The sequence below is a fragment of the Ranitomeya imitator genome, chromosome 3, assembly GCF_032444005.1.
Source record: "Ranitomeya imitator isolate aRanImi1 chromosome 3, aRanImi1.pri, whole genome shotgun sequence".
NCBI classification, from domain to species: domain Eukaryota; kingdom Metazoa; phylum Chordata; class Amphibia; order Anura; family Dendrobatidae; genus Ranitomeya; species Ranitomeya imitator.
In genome coordinates this window covers 244,035,628-244,055,393 of record NC_091284.1, presented here as the reverse complement: position 1 = coordinate 244,055,393, position 19,766 = coordinate 244,035,628, and the positions used below count along the sequence as shown (strand labels likewise).

Below are 19,766 nucleotides of genomic sequence, written 5' to 3'. Positions count from 1 at the left end.
CATAAAGGGACACTGGTCAGAATTGCAAAAAACGGCAAGGTCTTTAAGGTCAAAATAGGCTGGGTCATGAAGGGGTTAAAGCAGCCCCCCTACAGTAATGATGTCCTCTGTCCTTCTTTATAAGAATTTAGTTCCCCTAAAATAATGTCACTTATGCCTTCTTATGCCCCTGTAGTAATAATGTCCCCCTGTGTATCTTTATAATAATGCAGCCCCCTATAGTAATTATACTACATTGTGCTTCGTTATAGCCCCCCTATATTAGTAACGCACCCCCATGCCTCTTCACTACGCTCCAGTAATAATGCCCTTTAATGCCCCATGTGGCTTCTTATAGTAATACACTCCCCTAGTAATGATGCCTAATTATAGTAATGCAACCCCTCATGGCAATAGTGCCCCCTGTACTCTTGGGAATAGACCTGAACCTACTGATATTGTCATGTTTGTGCTTTGCATTTTTTGTATTAAGTGTAACGTTTTTTTATTGGCTGGATCAGAGCTAATAAGTGTTGTCTCCTATTGGTGCAGTTTTGGGTGATGATGGCGATGGTAGTTTTGTTCTGAAGCTTAGTTTGATTAACTGTCTTTGTTACTTGGAGAACGCTGTACATTTCTTTTCTGACTGATTTGTGCTTTTCCACTTTCTTTTGTCCCCAGAGCACAGGAGATCACATTGTACTGTGCATTGCTGGGTGAGCGGTTTCAGGAAGGTAATAGGATCCCACTAGTCAGGGACGATGTGAATCAGCACTTAGGAAAGCACTCTGTGCAGGACACACACAGCCGGCTCGTTGGTCTAGGGGTATGATTCTCGCTTTGGGTGCGAGAGGTCCCGGGTTCAAATCCCGGACGAGCCCTTCTTTTGGAAATCCAAATATATAAAGAAATTAAGAGAATTGTAAGCCACAGGTTTGACAGAATATCACATCTCTTTCCCTTTCAAGGCCAAAACGGGAATAACTGCTTCAAGGTGCCGGTCACTAGAGCCAGGCTCTAAAAACAGCTGAGAGCGGCTGCACTATCCTGTGTGCTTAAAGGGAAGCTGCCATCAAAACTATTTTTCCAGCAATTGAAGAAATTTAAAGTATTAACATTTTCATTTAGTTTAAAAATATAATTTTTAAAATTAAGTAAAATATGAAAAACAATTTAAAAAGGTTTGGCATTTCTACTTTTAAACACTAGGGGGAGCAGCTGTTGAAATTTACCATGAAAATGTAGGGCACAGCTAACTCACATTACTTCAGTAAATATGGGCGGCAGGGCTGGTCACTGACAACTTGGGGCCCCTGTGCAAGAAATGTGTCTGGGCCCCCCTCCTTTTATGGTGACCAAGCTACAGATATATATATATTTTTTACAGTCTCTTCTCATTATATATATTGCCGTCCCTTATCACATAGTTCCATCTTGTTATATGCAGCACCATCCCTTACATATCAGATTCTCGTTATTTTTGTTATTTATACCTCCCTGTTTTTTGTTGTATACCATCTGCTCTTATTAGATATAAGCTGAAATGACGGTTGATGGAGCCTGTGTAGCTTCTTTTGTGATGGATGCGGCTGATGGACTGGTCTTCAGGTCAAATGCTGCTCCATCAGCTGTCATTTTACATTTTACAAGAGAGGACTTTATGTAATAAAGAGAAGAGGGTGAATAACAAAAATAATGAGAATATTCAATGTAAAGGACAGTGCTGTAGATGACAATACATGATAATATGTAATAATGGACGGCGCTCCACATAACAGGACGCTATATAGTAAAGGACAGCACCATACATAAATAGAGAGGATGTTACGTAATAAGGGATGACAGGGTACCAGTACCGCAGACACAGTGCAGGTGGGAGGAGGGGACACCCCGTCGGGCACAGCGCTACATGCCCCTTTCTCTGATAATTTGTCTTGTTCTTCTGCAACACATGAAAAAAAAACGATTCTACTCACCTTTATCTGCTCCCACCCCACGTGGTATCATATTCTGCAAGCGAAGGAGCGCCCATCTGACTTCGGCGTCCCCACCATTGCGCATCATATCACTGCCATATCCCCTCAGTCATGGGCACACCGAGGTCAGCTGCTGACACAAATTAGCCAGCACTGTGCACTGCATTATACAGCTCTGGCAAAAATGAGGAGACCACCACATCAAAACCCTGTCATGGGCAGCCCAATCTCCAGACCTGAACCCCATAGAAAACCTCTGGAATGTAATCAAGAGGATGATGGATAGTCACAGGCCATCAAACAAAGAAGAACTGCTTACATTCTGGCGCCAGGAGCAGTGTGAAAGACTGGTGGAAAGCATGCCAAGACGCATGAAAACTGTGATTAAAAATCATGGTTATTCCACAAAATATTGATTTCTGAACTCTTTCTGAGGTAAAACATTAGTATTGTTGTTTCTAAATGATTATGAACTTGTTTTCTTTGCATTATTTGAGGTCTGAAAGCACTGTTTGTTTGTTTTTTTGACCATCTTTCTTTGTCAGAAAAAAAATGCAAAATTTATTGCTTGGAAATTTGGAGACATGTTGTCAGAAGTTTATAGAATAAAAGAACAATTTACATTTTACTCAAAAATATACCTGTAAAGAGAAAAATCAGACAAACTGAACATTTTTCAGTGGTCTCTTCATTTTTGTCAGAGCTGTATTTCAGCTGAATGTGCGTCTGAGGATGCAGATCGAGCTGAAATGTTCGCTGGTGTCAACCGGCTTCACTCCACTTCTGGGCCTGATGCAGCCGCACTGGCGATTGTCTACTCCTGGGAAATCCTCATTAAGCAATACTTACCCTTAGGGCTCATCTCCACTTGTGTGAGAAAAAAATGGTCCGATTTACGGACCGAAAAAACTGATGTAACGTCTGCGAGTGCCATGCGAGTGCCATGCGAGTGTCATGCGATTTTTTTATCGCAACATCCGTATGACATCCGTATTGCTGTCCGATTTTTACGCACGGGTCTCCTTTGAAAAGCCGGTAATTCAGCGCAGAGTACAGTAAAATCACAGTGACAGGTCCCAGCTCCCAGGCTTTCTAGGAAAGTTCACACGATCTATGAACAGCCAGCAGAGGGCGCCTCACCGCAAATGAAGCTAAATGTAGCTCATTGACCTACTTTACCTTCATTCCCTGGGGTTTTGCAGCGAGGAGTAGCGTTGCATTAGCAGAACTCCTGGCTGCAAAATGTTTTAACCCCTTCAGAAGGATTTACATCGTTGGACTTTACAGATCTGCGGAAGGTAAGTATATTGTTGGTTTATTATGTTTTTTCTTTCACAGAACGAGGGTGTTCAGTGATTGGATTGGGCGTTAAATAAAATATTACAACAACCTTTGATTTTATTTCATTAAAATAATTTTTAATAATGTGTGTGTTTTTTTAACCCTTTCATTCAATTGGATTAATAATGGATAGGTGTCATAATTGACGCCTCTCCATTATTAATTAGGCTTAATGTCACCTTACAATAGCAAGGTGGCATTAACCCTTCATTACCCCATATCCCACCGCTACACGGGAATGGGAAGAGAGTGGCCAAGTGCCAGAATAGGCGCATCTTCCAGATGTGGCTGGGGGCAGGAGTTTTTAGCCAGGGGGGGGGGGCCAATAACCATGGACCCTCTCCAGGCTATTAATATCTGCCCCCAGTCACTGGCTTTACTACTCTGGCGGAGAAAATTGCGCGGGAGCCCACGCCAATTTTTTCCGCCATTTAACCCTTAAATATAATAGCTAGAACGCCAAAATTTTGCAGATACACACTACTGACATTAGTAGTGTGGAATATGCAAAAAAAATGGTGATATGAGATGGTTTACTGTATGTAAACCATGTCTCATATCATGTCGGGTTTAGGAAGGAGAAAGCAAATAATTGAATTACCAGCTTTTAAGCTGTCTCGCGCTGCATTAAATATAAATATATATATATATAGGTGTCTCCCTGACATATATATATGTATATATACCTATTCTATGTGTATATATCTACTCTCATCTAACCTGTCAGTGTGATTTTACTGTACTCTGCACTGAATTGCCGGCTTTTCTAAGGACACGGGTGCGTAAAAATCGGACAGCACTCGCATGGTGCGAGTGCTGTGCGTTTTTTCTCTCGCACCCATTGACTTGCATTGGCGAGTCTCGTCCGAGAATCTCAGCAATACGCAGCATGCTGTGATTTTTTTCTCAGCCGACACAGATTTTTCTCAGTCCGATTTCGGCTGGGAAAAAAATCGCTAATGGATTGTCACCTATTGAAAAACATTGGTCCGAGTGCAATCCGATTTTTTATCGGATTGCACTCGTCCGTTTTTCTCACAAGTGGAGATGAGCCCTTAGGGCCCCTTTCCACTTGTGAGGAAAAAAAACGGTCCGTAATCTGGACCGAAAAAACGGATGTAACGTATGCGATTGTCATGCATTTGTGATGCGAGTTCAATGCGATTTTTTAATCGCACCATCCGTTTTACATCCGTATGACATCCGTATGCAATCCGTTTTTTTTCTCTGCAACTATTTTTATACAGTCATTTACAGGACTCTTTACAGTGTTCTATGCCACAGAATGGTAAGGTATCCGTAAAAAACGGATGGAATACGGATGGTCCGTATTCCATGCGTTTTTTTCTCGCATCCATTGACTTGCATTGGCGAATCTCGTCCGAGACCCGCAGCAAATCGCAGCATGCTGCGATTTTTTTCTCAGCCGACCCAGATTTTTCTCAGTCCGATTTCAGCTGAGAAAAAAAACGCAAATGAAAAGACACCTATTAAATAACATTGGTCCGAGTGCAATCCGATTTTTTATCGGATTGCACTTGTCCGTTTTCCTCGCAAGTGGAAATGAGCCCTTAGGCCGGAGTCACACTACAGCGTAATACGGATGAGTGTTAAGCGAGAAAAAAATCACATAGCACTTGGCCCAATGTTAATCTATGGGGCAGCTCACATCTTCCGTTTTTTTCTTGTCCGTATTACGCTTGCGAGTGAAATCACAGCATGCTGCGATTGTCTGCGTATCTCAGCTGAGAAATGCCAATGCAAGTCTATGCACACGGACCATCAGTGTGACTTGTGAGAAATTCTCAGGCATTGGGCAGGTGACAGGAAAGGCTCAGCCATTATTTGCTCATTTTGCAAATGTGTGAGAAAATCTCACCATACAGATGACATACGGATGACACATGGATACTTTTTTGAGAAAAAAAACGCATCTTGGCATTGCACACGGATGAGATATGGATCACCATACGGAGAACATTTGTGCAATTCTCGGCAGACAAAATCAGACAGATTTTTTATACATTGTGTGTGACTCCGGCCTTAGGCTCATACACACTAAGGCTATGTGCACACGTAGGAAGGGGGCTGCGGGTTCTCCCGCGGGTTTTCCCGCAGCGGATTTGATAAATCTGCAGGATAAACCCACTGCGGTTATCCCTGCAGATTTATCGCGGTTTGTGTTGCGGTTTCCGCTGCGGGTTTAATCCTGCACTTGTTTTACTATTGATGCTGCATATGCAGCATCAATAGTAATGTTAAAAATAATAAAAAATAATGATATACTCACCCTCTGACGTCCCGATCTCCTCGGCGCTGCACGCGGCGGTCCGGTTCCAAAGATGCCGTGCGAGAAGGACCTTCGTGACGTCATGGTCATGTGACCGCAATGTCACCGCAGGCCCTTCTCGCATAGCAAACCTGAGACCGGACAGCCGTGTGCAGCGCTGGGAGGTGAGTATAGCATTATATTTTATTTTTATTCTTTTTTTTCACCCCAAATCCTCTCCTCCACCCCGGGTAGGAACCGCACATTATCCGCTTACTTCCCGCAACGTGGGCACAGCCCCATGCGGGAAGTAAGCGGTACAAAGAAGTGACATGCTGCGGATTGTAAACCGCTGCGCTCCCGCGCGGTTTTTCCCGCAGCATGTGCACAGCAGTTTGCGGTTTCCCATTGGTTTACATGTTACTGTAAACGCAATGGAAACTGCAGTGGACCCGCAGCGGCAAAATCGCCGTGGTTCTGCGGTAAAAACCGCAAAGTGTGAACATGGCCTTAGGCTCCGTCCTTAGAGTCACACTAGCATAGAATACGGACGAGTTCTATGCGAGAAAACATCACATCGCACTCAGACCACTATTAATCTATGGGGCAACTCACATCACCGTATTTTTTCTTGGGCGTATTCTTCTTTTTTGTAAAATGACAGCATTCTGAGATTTTACGAGTATATTGGCCGAGTCTCGCCAATGGAAGCCTATGAACACCACAATGACCATGCGAGTGCTGTCCAATGTTTATGCACTGGTGTCCTTTAACCCCTTCACCCCCGGAGCTTTTTTCGTTTTCGTTTTTCGCTTCCCTTATTTCCAGAGCCATAACGTTTTTATTTTTCCATCAATATGGCCATGTGAGGGCTTATTTTTTGCGGGACGAGTTGTACTTTTGAACGATACCATTGGTTTTACCATGTCGTGTAACAGAAAACGGGAAAAAAAAATCCAAGTGCAATGAAATTGCTAAAAAAGGGCAATCTCACAGTTGTTTTTTATTTAGCTTTTTTGCTAGGTTCACTAAATGCTAAAACTAACCTGCCATTATGATTCTCCAGGTCATTATGAGTTCATAAACACCAAACATGTCTAGGTTCTCTTTTATCTAAGTGGTGAAAAAAAAATTCCAAAGTTTGCTAAAAAAAAAATATTGCGGTAGCGTCTCCATTTTTTGTGATCTGGGGTCGGGTGAGGGCTTTTTTTTGCGTGCCGAGCTGACTTTTTTAATGATACCATTTCGATGCAGATACATTCTTTTGATCGCCCGTTATTGCATTTTAATCCAATTTTGCAGCGACAAAAAAAACATAATTTGGGAGTTTCGCCATTTAGCGATCAGGTTAATCCTTTGTTTTTATTGATAGATCGGGTGATTCTAAACGCAGCGATGCCAAATATGTGTAGGTTTGATTTTTTTTTATTGTTTTATTTTGATTCGGGCTAAAGGAGGGTGATTTGAACTTTTATATATTTTTTTTTTTTTATATATTTTTAAACACTTTTTTTTTTAAATTTTGGCATGCTTCAATAACCTCCATAGGAGGCTAGAAGCTGGCACAACTCGGTCGCCTCTGCTACTGTGCATAGAGGTGTCGGGATCACACTCAGTCGGAGCAGCCTTTGGAAGTGGAGAATCACCAGAAATAATACACAAGACACGTCTTGTATAGTGTATCACTGGGAAGTCTCTGAAGCACGCCTGCCTTCAAAGTGCTATCCCTTCTTTATATAGTGGTTTCAGTAGGTTTAGTGGTTATACAAGTTTTGCATGTTTAAACAAAGAGACAAAACAGGAAAGAAAGAAAAGAAAAGAAAACAGTTTCGTGGGCGGCAGTTTCACAACAAACAGTACAAAGGCAATTCCACAGACAAGAAAAACAGGATTTCATACTATAGCTAAAATGTCCTTGAATGGACAGGTCAATATTTATCACAAATTCTTTTTTTTTTATTTTTGTTCATTGAGGTAATCATTTTTGTTCTGCTCTTCACAATCCCCCCTTTGACATATTCCATTCAAAACCTTGTCGATCATTTTAGTCATTCTTTTTGTGACATTACAAAAAAAAACTTTATATTCTCGCATCCATTACACAAAATTTATTTGTGCATACCGAGATACCCTTGAGTACAACCTTGAATAATACATATATAATTACAATAACCATAACTGTATGTATTAGGCTTTGCATAATCCCGGTAACCCACCCACCGATCCCTCTGAACCAATTGGCCGGGTTAAGAAAAGAAAAGGTATCTGACCACCAGCTATCCTTATTTTGGTCATTGTCTTTGTCATACTGATCCCTGAGTCGTTGTACGTCTTTTAATTTAAATCTCATACTCATAGTACTATTCGGGACTATATAATGACAGCAGGTGGGTCCGATGATTTGACACATACCCCCTTGTGAGGCAGTTAGGTAATCCAATAACCGGGTATGTTGGTTAGTGACTATTATAAGCTGATTCTGTACAGCTATACTAGTATTTAATATGTCCAATATATCCCAAATCTGATCATCTAGATAATCCGTGGCTCTAACTAATTTATCCCACATTTGTGTTAACATAGGATAAATAAAAATGGTACTAGCAATTTTGTTGGGAATTCCCATTTGTACTATATGCGGCCTCCCCGAGGGACATGGTGAGTTATCTGCAGCTCTTTTATACAGTGTGTGCTTGGGCACGGCTTGCATATTCACTTGTTTATTTGAAATTATGAAAGTAGCCGGGGTTAGGCGTCCTAATGTACAAGTACCCTTTATACCTACGGGAAGCCATTTATATGCTCCTTCTCCGCATATCCAAAATGTACCCTCAGGCAGATCCCACAAAGCTGAGTGCTGCAATACCAATCTGTGAGCCAAATCCACAAAACTAGATACATTCTGAAGCATACACCAAGAGGGTTTTTGTCCCAAGGGGCTACAGTACCCGGCTGCGGGATTCCCACATACATGCATTCCGTTGACATACTCATTGGATTCATTACAAACCAGGTTCCCCGGCTTACTTGTACAACTGTTTGCATCACCTTGGGGGAACAACTCAGAATGTTCCCATTTTCTATTATGTATGTATCTTTCCAATACTGTAGGTTTGAAAGCATCAGAGGAAGGGGTGGTTGTACTGAAACTGAGCTGTAGATTTTCAGTGGGGACCTGTCCTAAATCAGTTAATCCAGTCTTATTCCTAGGTACCCATTTTCCTCCCTTGAATGCTAAATATTGTAAGTTGTCTATTTTTCCTGTAAGATTGCCCTGCCACCAAGGAAATTCTACCCATCCCACAATTGGTATGGCGATTGTAGTATTCCATAGTCTAGTATTGCCAGGTTGGTTGTTGGCCAGGTTGTCTGAACAATTAGGCCAAGCGAATATTTCTTCAGCTGACACGGGAACTGCTAGAAAAGGTATACTTGTGGCTGATACTGGTGAATGGGTACAGATCCAACAATCTGCCAGGGGTTGCGTATTATTTAACAAGTCATGCACTAATTTTCTATGATGTTGTACGAATCTATTGTTCAAAGGGGCTAGAGAATTCAGTCTTTCCCATGCCTCCGTTGAGGTTAACATTATTAACATCAATATCATGAGTCTTATACTGCTTTTTTGCAATGGCTTGCATGTATCCATGATGCCTTTCCTTCAAGCTTGACTGCTGTTGGAGTTGTTAACAGGACTTGGAAAGGTCCGTCAAATCTCGGTTCCAGAGTCTTTCTGGTGTGTCTTTTCACGTAGACTTGATCACCAGGTTCCAACTTGTGGCCTCCTTCGAGATTTTCTGGATCTGGAAGGGAAGCAAAAACTTGCGAATGCACTTTAGTTAAACGTTTTTGTAATTCTTGTACATAAGCAGTTAAAGTCTCAGTATTCAACATCAGTTGTTGTGGAAAATAACAACCCAAATTTGCTGCTCTACCAAAAAGAATCTCATGTGGTGACAGCTTAGCCTTCCCCCTTGGGGTGTTTCGGATGGAATACAGGGCAAGTGGTAGACACTCGGTCCAAGGCTTTCCTGTTTCTGCCATGGCCTTCTGGATTTTTAATTTTATTGTCCCATTTAATCTTTCCACTTTACCTGAACTCTGTGGATGATATGGAGTGTGAAACTGGTTTTCTACTCCCAACATTTTCATAACATTCTGGAATATTTCCCCAGTAAAATGGGTACCCCTATCTGACTCGATCACCTCAGGCATGCCGTAACGGGGTATCAGTTCATGTGCTATTTTAATGGCAGTAGTTTTTGCTGAGGCTTTACGAACTGGATAAGCCTCTGGCCACCCTGAGAACATGTCCACACACACAAGCACATATTCGTATCCATTGTACCTAGGAAGTTGGATGTAGTCGATCTGGAGTCTTTGAAAGGGATACAGTGGTCTTACATGATGCTTGGTTGGGGTTTTAATGGCCTGACCTGGATTGTGTGCCAGGCATATAGCGCATGCAGCACACATGTTCCGAGCAAAATTACCAAAACCTGGAGCCAACCACCTTTCTTTTACCTTGAGCGTCATACCATTTGCCGACACATGCGTGGGTAGGTGGAGGTCACTTGCCACTGCGGGGTACCAGGCTCTGGGTAAACACAACAAAGTTCCTTTTTTCCATAATCCTTGCTGATCTTCTGCCCCTTTTTTCTGCCACTGCCCTCGTTCTTCGTCGTCTACCTGTTTCTGAGCTTCCTTCAATCTTTCCTCATCATCTTCAGAGCTATCTAGTGTGTGGGCATGATGTAAGGGTTTACGTGCTGCCTGTTTTGCTGCCTTATCGGCTTTATCGTTACCCCTGGCTTCCTCGGTGTCGAGTCTCACATGTGCAGCTACCTTTATCACCGCTATTTCTTTAGTTTCTTGTGCTGCCTCCATAATCTGTCTAATGAGGGAGGCATGTTTAACAGGTTGGCCTGAAGCAGTCATATAACCTCTGGCTCTCCATATTACGCCAAAATCGAAAATAATGCCATGTGCATATCTAGAATCAGTGTATATGTTTGCTGTCTGATCTTTGGCTATTTTTAGAGCTTCAACTAATGCCGTAAGTTCTGCTTCTTGTGCAGACTGATTAGCAGGGAGAGGTTCTGCTTTCAGCACTTCATGCTGAGTTACTACCGCATAACCTGTATGAAATTGTCCATTCATATCTGCATATCTACTGCCATCTATGAAAAGTTCAAATGTAGCATTACAGAGTGGCTTGTCACGTACATTACATAAGCCCTGAGTCTCTTGTTCCATTAATTGTACACAATCATGCATTGACTTTGATGGGTCAAAGGAGTTGGAGAGTGCAGTTTCCTCAGGTATGGTACCCCCCTCAGACTCTAAAGGGAGCAAAGACGCGAGATTAAGAGTCTGAATCCTGGCAAAGGAAATGTTGGGCGGCAGTAGTAGGGAACATTGGAGACGGAGGTGTCTGGTCATTGAAATATGTTTAGGTTGGACCTGGTTAAGAATGCCATGTACATCATGAGTGGTCTGAACTAGAAGTGGGTGATCAAGAACAATCTCAGAAGCTTTATCTAATAACAGTGAAATTGCGGCTACTACTCTTACACAAGAAGGTGCGGCTCTAGCTACAGGGTCCAGATGAGCTGATATGTATGCCACAGGTCTCTGTTTGTTTCCATGTTTTTGTGTGAGCACCCCTGTAGCATGTGAGGATATCTCAGCTGCCATCAATTGAAAAGGTTTAGTGTAGTCTGGGAGTCCCAAAGCCGGAGCTGATACCAGTGCTGTTTTCAAAGAGGAAAATGACTGTTTAGCCTCTTCACTGAGTGAATATGGTGTGTTGGCAATACAGTCATATAAAGGCTGCATGAGTTGACTTGCATGTATGATCCACTGTCTACAGTGTGAAACAATACCTAGGAAAGCACGCAGCTGTTTGTGATTCCTGGGTTCAAGCATGTTACAGATGGCTTCCGTACGTTGAGGTGTGAGGTGTCTGATGCCCTGTGATATGCAGTGACCTAAAAACACGACTGTTTGTTGACAAGCCTGGAGTTTCTGTCTATTTACTTTACAGCCTTCTTGCGCTAGGAAAATTAAGAAATTAACAGTTGAGGTAACTGCCATCTGCTCATCAGGGCAACAAATAAGTAAGCCATCTACATACTGTAGAATGACTACTCCTGGTTCTCGGATGAAATTTTTTAGCACGGTCTGCATTGCTTCAGAGTACAAAGTTGGTGAGTGTACCATACCTTGTGGCAATCTTGTCCATGCTAATTGTTTACCCTTGAATGTAAAGGCAAACAAATGCCAACAGTTCTTATGTAGTGGCACAGAAGTCAATAAGTTTGATAAGTCAATTACCGTAAAATATGCAGCAGTGCTGGGAATTTGAGACAGTAAGGTATGAGGATTCGGTACCACAGGGGTGACCGGTGCCAAAACCTTATTGATTTCCCGTAAGTCGTGCACCATGCGATATTTCACCATAGTTTCTTTGGAGGACACTTTCTTTTTAACAGGATATAAGGGTGTATTGGCGGGTGACCTGATTTCTACCAAAACACCTTGTAACACATAATCCTGAATTTGTTGAGAAATCGCCTGTTCTTGCTGGGCGCTGATGGGGTATTGCCTAAGCTGAGGTAATATGGTTCCCGGGGCAGTTTCTAACAGTATAGGAGCTACTGATAAAAATCCTACATCAGTGTCTCCTTTTGCCCATAGGCTGTCAGGAACCCGAGACAAGTAAATTTTTGCTTGTTGAGTGTAAATTTCGGGAAAATCCTCCATTGCCTGTATTCTAACATATGGTTCCAGAGTTTCTGCATCTTCAGGGATGGTCAGCATAACTGTGCCATCTTCTCTAAAATGGATGTTTGCATGCATTTTACTTAAGACATCAGTACCCAACAAGCAGGTAGGTGCACCTTTAGCAAATAAAAATTTGGATACAAAAGTTTTAGGGCCAAAGCTCACATTTAAAGGTTTTGTAAAGGGCAACGCCTGAATTTTACCATCATACCCTTCTGCATATGTAACCTTTGAGGATATATTGTCAGGATATGGTAAAAAGTCCTGATTTAAAATGGAGGATGTTGCTCCCGTATCTATCAGAAAAGGTACATTTTTACCCTCAACTTCAATTTGTGTTATTGGTCTTCTAGAAGGAAGAGAGACCTGCATAACTTTCAGTCATTCTGAGCTGTCTGTTTGATCAGGCACTGGGTTATTTATCCTATTTTTGGGTACAAAGGTTCCTGAATCTATATCTGCTTTTCTCTTCCTACATTCCCTTTGGAAATGTCCTGGCTTCTTACAGTAATGACAAGTAAACTTTTGATTAGCAGAGCCAGTATTAGCCTGTGCAATTCTTACTGGCTTAGAATTTTCTCTTAAGTCCATTTCTATCCCTACAGCTTTCTGTCTAGCCAGGTGTGGGTCTTCCAAGGTTCTCCAATCAGGGGTTGCGGCCTTAAGCTTTTCCTTCACTTTTGGAGACAATCCATCTATAAAGGTTTTTGTAACTAACCTCATCATTCCTGGAGCGGTTAGATCCATGCCTTCATCTCTGAAATTATTTTCTACACTTAGATAATATTCGTCTACTGATTGTCCAGATTTCTGAGCCACCACTCCCGTTGTTCCTCTCTGCCTCTGTCTCTCCCTCATGAAAACCATTAAGTGATCTACAAATTGTGTACCTGATTCTATCGTTTATAAGGCACCATCTCCTGCTTGGGGCCTATGTACCTGTAGATTTGCTAATAGCTCCTGGAAGAGTCCAGGAGTCATTTTCATTCTACATAATTCTTCTCCATCTGCCCAAACTCCAGCGTGAGTCTGCATAATTTGCTGTATATATTGTGCAAATCTAACTGGACACTGGGTGGGATCTGGTGCGTTATGCAATAGAGACATGCCTTCAGCGGGGGACCAAGGGAAATATTGTCGAGTTTGGTGATATCTAGTTCCCATTACTCCGTCAGCACCAGGTTCCCTAAAGGGTCTTGGTACTACCCTAACAGGGGCAAGTACAGCGCCATGTCTAGGTGTACCACAGGCTAGGCAATCATTTCTCCAGTCTGGATTTTGTTGTCCACAGTGCGGACATACCCATCCTCCTGGTCCGGCTAAACTTTGAGGTGGTGTTTGGAGAAAAGATGGGGCATGTGGGTTAAGGTATGGGGGTGGGGTATTTTTAGATTCCACATTTTGTTTTTCTCCACAGCCTGTGGGTCTAATACACCACTTTTTACTCTGTTGATTATATGTCCATCCCTCATTTTCTGCTACCCTAGAGACATCAATCAATGCTTGGATCTGATCTATCCATTTCTTGTCTCTGATTATGCCTTTTTTTCCTTTCCTGAATTCCTTCCCATAGTTTTCTACTAAAAGCTTCTGCCCTAGTAACTCCAAACTTACTAAAAATCTTTTTCAGCCCCTTAGTGGCATCTTCACCACTTCTCTCCTTTATGATAGTATAGATATCTAATTCTTCTGGTTCCGACTTTGTTTGCTTATTCCCCATTTTCTTATCCTGAGCTTTCTTGCCCTAGGTGGCGTTTGGGTATGAGAATACCTCGTTACCTTCTTCCTAAGGAGCTAGGATGTCTTTTTCTTGCCCTAGGTGGCGTTTGGGTATGAGAATACCTCGTTACCTTCTTCCTAAGGAGCTAGGATGTTTAAACTGTGTTGATGTAAGAAAATCCTGATTCCTACACCTATAGCAAACAACACAAATGCAACCAGACAGAAAAAGAAAAAGAACATACAACGTATCTTGTCCCAGGCTAATTTATCTGTCCTGGGCTTATACTATCACATACAACGTATTCTTGTCCCAGGCTAATTTATCTGTCCTGGGCTCATACTATCATACACTTATCCGTCACCAGGTTTTTGTCAAAGACAGGATCAGAGATTGAACATAGGCGCGGAGGTCTCCCCGAAAGGACGCAACCACGTTGCCCAGTGGGACAGTCACTTCTTCTGTTTCAACCCCCTGGGCGGCTTATAGGGCTATTCCCAACTTCCACACACCTTCTATTCACATTCACTCTCATTCAATGCCGTACTCCGTGAGGTGATCAATTCCTAAATAGTTCAAGAACCCGAGCTATAGGTATCCTCCTCTACTAGAACTACCCGCTAAAGAACACGACACAGAAAATCTTATGGACAGTGCAGGGCAGATATAAGAGATCTAACAGTGTCTCTTACCTGGCCAGGTTTTTGTTCATCTGCCGTCCATTATCCCAGATTCTCTTTTCGTTCGTATTCTGCCGGTGTTCTTGAAGGAATACACAGAACTCGGGTCCCTGTTCAGGCGCCAGGAAATGTCGGGATCACACTCAGTCGGAGCAGCCTTTGGAAGTGGAGAATCACCAGAAATAATACACAAGACACGTCTTGTATAGTGTATCACTGGGAAGTCTCTGAAGCACGCCTGCCTTCAAAGTGCTATCCCTTCTTTATATAGTGGTTTCAGTAGGTTTAGTGGTTATACAAGTTTTGCATGTTTAAACAAAGAGACAAAACAGGAAAGAAAGAAAAGAAAAGAAAACAGTTTCGTGGGCGGCAGTTTCACAACAAACAGTACAAAGGCAATTCCACAGACAAGAAAAACAGGATTTCATACTATAGCTAAAATGTCCTTGAGTGGACAGGTCAATATTTATCACAAATTCTTTTTTTTTTATTTTTGTTCATTGAGGTAATCATTTTTGTTCTGCTCTTCACAGAGGTGAAGCACAGATCACCTCTATTTAGCAGAAATGCAGGGTTGCTTTGAACACCGACCACAGGGTGGCGCTCAAAGCAATCGGCCATCAACAACCATAGAGGTCTCAAGGAGACCTCTGGTTGTTATGGCAATGCACCGATGACCCCCGATCATGTGACGGGGGTCAGCGGTGGGAGCACCTCCGGCCGCGCGGCCGGGAGCGCTAGTTAAATGCCGCTGTCAGCATTTGACAGCGGCATTTAACTAGTTAATGGGCGCGGGCGGATCGCGATTGTACAAAACAGCTGACATGTCGCGGCTTTGAGGTTGGCTCAACGCCGGAGCCCATCTCAAAGCGGGGGTTCTGCCAGCTGACGTACTATTCCGTCAGCTGGCAGAAGGGGGTTAAAAAGCTGGCAATTCATGTGCGGCATACATTAAAATCACACTGACAGGTTAGAATAGAATAGATAGAATAGATATATACATATAGAATACATAGATATATAGATGCGATATGCTAATGACCCTTGGCTCCTTCTCTACTGCCAGCAGAAGCCGAGTGTCATGCTATTGTGCTCCGAGCCTCTCGCACAGCTGCGGAGAAAGCTTACATCGCACCGCACTCGGGTGACATCCAAGTGCTGTACGTTGTGTCACTGGCACCCATAGACTTATATGGGTGTAAGTGAGCAGAGTCTCGCTGCTAAAAGCAGCGAGATGCCAATTCATCATGAGGAAATAATCGCAGACCTGAGCTGCCCCATAGAGTAACACTGGGCCGAGTGCTAAGTGATGTTTTATTGCCTAGCACTCGGCCGTGTTGTACAGCAGTGTAACTCTGGTTTTAGCCTTACTATGTTTTATAGCAGACCTCGGCAAAGTGCTGCCACATCCGACCCTCTGGCTGCTCCAGGCCAGCCTGCCGATGAAGGCAGCCATAGAGATAAAAAAGTGACCCATTGGCCTCAGCCCCTTCCCGATTTTGCCACTATCTGAATCTGAGGATAGCGGTGAATTCATTGGTGGAGGAAAGGTCGCTGGCTCCTTCTTCCACTAAGTGCATGTGACCGAGGCAGCAGACACAATGACGTCACTATATCACATCTGCTGTGTGGAGAGTCAGTGCACCTGAGACCGGAGCAGACCGCTGGGGGAATGGGAGCAAGGTGAGTGTGTGTTGTGGGTTTTATCATATGTGTATGGGATGTGTGCCTGCCTATGGGAGGCTATGTGGTGGCTCATACTGCATATAGCAGGCAATGTCGGGGCTCATGCTGTATATAATTATCAGCCCTGGCATTTGAAGTTACACAGGGCCACTTTCACATGGTGACTGCATAATATCTTTGTACACTGGGCCGGTTTTAGGCAAAGTGGGGCCCTAGGCTAAGTTTATAATGTGTCCCCAAATGCTAACATATTGCATATCACACAAACACATTTTGGTTGTATTTACAAGCGCTGAGTTCAGGCACCTAAATGAGTTTGATCGACAATACTGAAGTTGTTCAACGATTGTTTCCCGGCCTCTTTCCACCAGCTGAGGAATAATGATGGGACAGAATGATCACTAATAGATCACTAACAGATCACCAAACAGTATCATGTTATTAGCAGAACATCTACAGCTTACACCGGCGATGTGCTGCTGAGAACAATGATTTTTGTTCCAGGAAAAACATCTAAAATCTAAATATGCAACATTTTACTTGTTTAGTAAAATACACCCCAGAGTCCTCCATATATTATAATGTGCACCACAGTCCTCCATATAGTATAATACACTCCCTATAGTCCTCCATATATTAAAATACACTGCTCAGTCCTCCACATGGTATAATACACTCCTCATATTCCTCCATATAGCATAATACACTCCTCATAGTGCTCCATATAGTATAAAGCACCGACATAGTCATCCATGTAGTACAATTCACTTCCCATAGTATAATGCACCCCATAGTTCTTCATATAGTATAACGTATTTCCCATAGTCCTCAATACAGTATAATGCAGCCCACATATAGTTTAATGCAGCCCCCTCATAGAGTATCATACAATCACCCCTGATAGAATATAAATATAATACAGCCCCCATAGAATGTAATGTAGCCCCGAATAGATCACAGCCCACCTCCCCATAGAATATAATGCAGCCCCATCAAAGAGTATGATGCAATCATCCCTCATAAAATCTAATACAGCCCCCCATAGAATATAATACAGCCCACCTCCCCATAATATATAATGTAGCCCCCATAGTATATAACACAGCCTCCCCCATAGAATATAATATACCCCCCATAGTATATAACTCCCCATAGATTATAATATACCCCACAATAGTATATAACACAGCCGCATAGTATATAACACGGCCTCCCCCATAAAATATAATATACCCCCATAATAGTATATAACACAGGCACATAGTATATAACACGGCCTCCCCCATAGAATATAATATACCCACCATAGTATATAGCAAAGCCCGCATAGCATATAGCACAACCCGCATAGTATATAGCACAGCCTGCATAATATAGCACAGCCCATGTAGTAGATAACACAGCCCATGTAGTATATAACACAGCACACGTAGTATATAACACAGCCCACATAGTAGTATACAGCACAGCCCACGTAGTAGTATACAGCACAGCCCACGTAGTAGTATACAGCACAGCCCACATAGCAGTATACAGCACAGCCCACACAGTAGTATACAGCACAACCCACAGAGTAGTATACAGCACAGCCCACAGAGTAGTATACAGCACAGCCCACAGAGTAGTACACAGCACAGCCCACATAGTAGTATACAGCACAGCCCACAGAGTAGTATACAGCACAACCCACAGAGTAGTATACAGCACAGCCCACAGAGTAGTATACAGCACAGCCCACAGAGTAGTATACAGCACAGCCCCTGCAGTAGTATACAGCACAGCCCCCCTGAGAATGGCCCCACAGTCCAGTTCACAGTCCACTGCCTGGCATACAGTGAGTGCACGATGACGTCATCGCGCACCCGCAGTGTCAGAGGCAGAGCGGGGAATGATGGGAGAGGGAGCGTCGTCAGATGCTCTCTCCTCCATCATTGCATTGAACTGTACTGGCGTCATAGACACCGGTATAGTTGAATGCGGCGGCGCTGGCGAGGGGTTGAGTTGGCACTGGCGCCGCTGACAACGGCACAGCATGCAGCGGCCCACTACTGGCACCGGCCCTTCTGGCATTTGCCAGAACGGCCTGATGGCCAGTCCGGCCCTGATGGGTGCTCATGTTGTATAGAGGGGGCTATGTGGGGGCTCATACTGTATATAGAGGGACTGTGTGTGGGCTCATACTGTACATACGAGGGCTATGTGTGGGTTCATACTGTACAAAGAGGGGTGTAACCTGTGCAGAACTGTCCAGCCAAAGTGACAGTGTACAATCATGAGCAGGACCCAACTCGTTATTAAATATAGTGCAGTCTATGTAATTCTTCTAGCTGCTTTTATGATTTTTGTACTGCCTTTAAACCAGGTTGAACTTATGAACAACAAACATAGCCAAATTAATACTATCATACATTGCACAGATAATATAATTTCTTAGCTCCCAAATAACTAAACCACATGGTGCTGATCTAATACCAATGAAGGAGAATGACCACCTTTATTTGCATAGATATAATATATTCCTATTTTGCAAGTACATGCAAAATATTTGCCATATTCTTAGGACCGATGAGGAATTAAAAATAAAAATGCTAAAAAAGCAATACAGTCATACTCTTACCTTACTTTACCTTAAAGAGATGAGTGTATCTCCTAAGACTTGTTATTGTAGCTACAAAGTAGTTTTTTCAAGGAGAAGAAAATAAAAATGTATGAATTACTTTAGTCCCAGAAAAGTTTGGGATTCAGCAGTAATAACATTTTAAATAATATACAATAAATATAGTGACATCTAGTGTTGGAATAAAAGATAATGGCAGCGGTGGGATTCGAACCCACGCCTCCAGAGAGACTGGAGCCTAAATCCAGCGCCTTAGACCGCTCGGCCACGCTACCAGGTGATTTTACTAGTGTACGCTCAGGCGTACTGATTTGTCTTGTTGAGGGCAGAATAAAGTACTGCAGTTGGCAGGCGGCGGGCCTCTCTGACCTTTCCCAGTGTCTGCGCACTGCAGTACTTTGCTCTGCCCTCAACAGGGCAGAGAATTAGGCCAGTGCAGGAGCCGCGACAGAAGCAAGGAAGAGGACGTCATCGCATGAAGATGGGAGGCACCGGACCCGGACCAATCGGGGCGCAGAAACCATCCACAACGTCATGACACAAGGTCTTGTGTGATTGGTTGCCGAAGTCACACGTCCCTGGCCATGTCAAAAGCAGACATCTTGTTTTGCTGGCGCCATATACTCAGTGTCACAGTGCAGAAAGTGATCTTGTCAGTGAAATAGATAGGATCCTTCCTGTCCTGTGTTAAATCGATATTACAGCATTA

At 43.1% G+C, this 19,766-nt stretch overlaps 2 non-coding genes across 2 annotated transcripts; one reads left to right on the top strand and one right to left on the bottom strand.

Moving 5' to 3' along the window:
- The first annotated feature begins 788 nt into the window (after positions 1–788).
- On the top strand, positions 789–860 carry TRNAP-UGG (transfer RNA proline (anticodon UGG)). Its single transcript has one exon. It is a non-coding gene; the product is annotated as a tRNA-Pro (tRNA).
- Positions 861–19,250: 18,390 nt separating this feature from the next.
- TRNAL-UAG (transfer RNA leucine (anticodon UAG)) lies at positions 19,251–19,332 on the bottom strand. The gene has a single exon. It is a non-coding gene; the product is annotated as a tRNA-Leu (tRNA).
- Between the last annotated feature and the right edge of the window lie 434 nt (positions 19,333–19,766).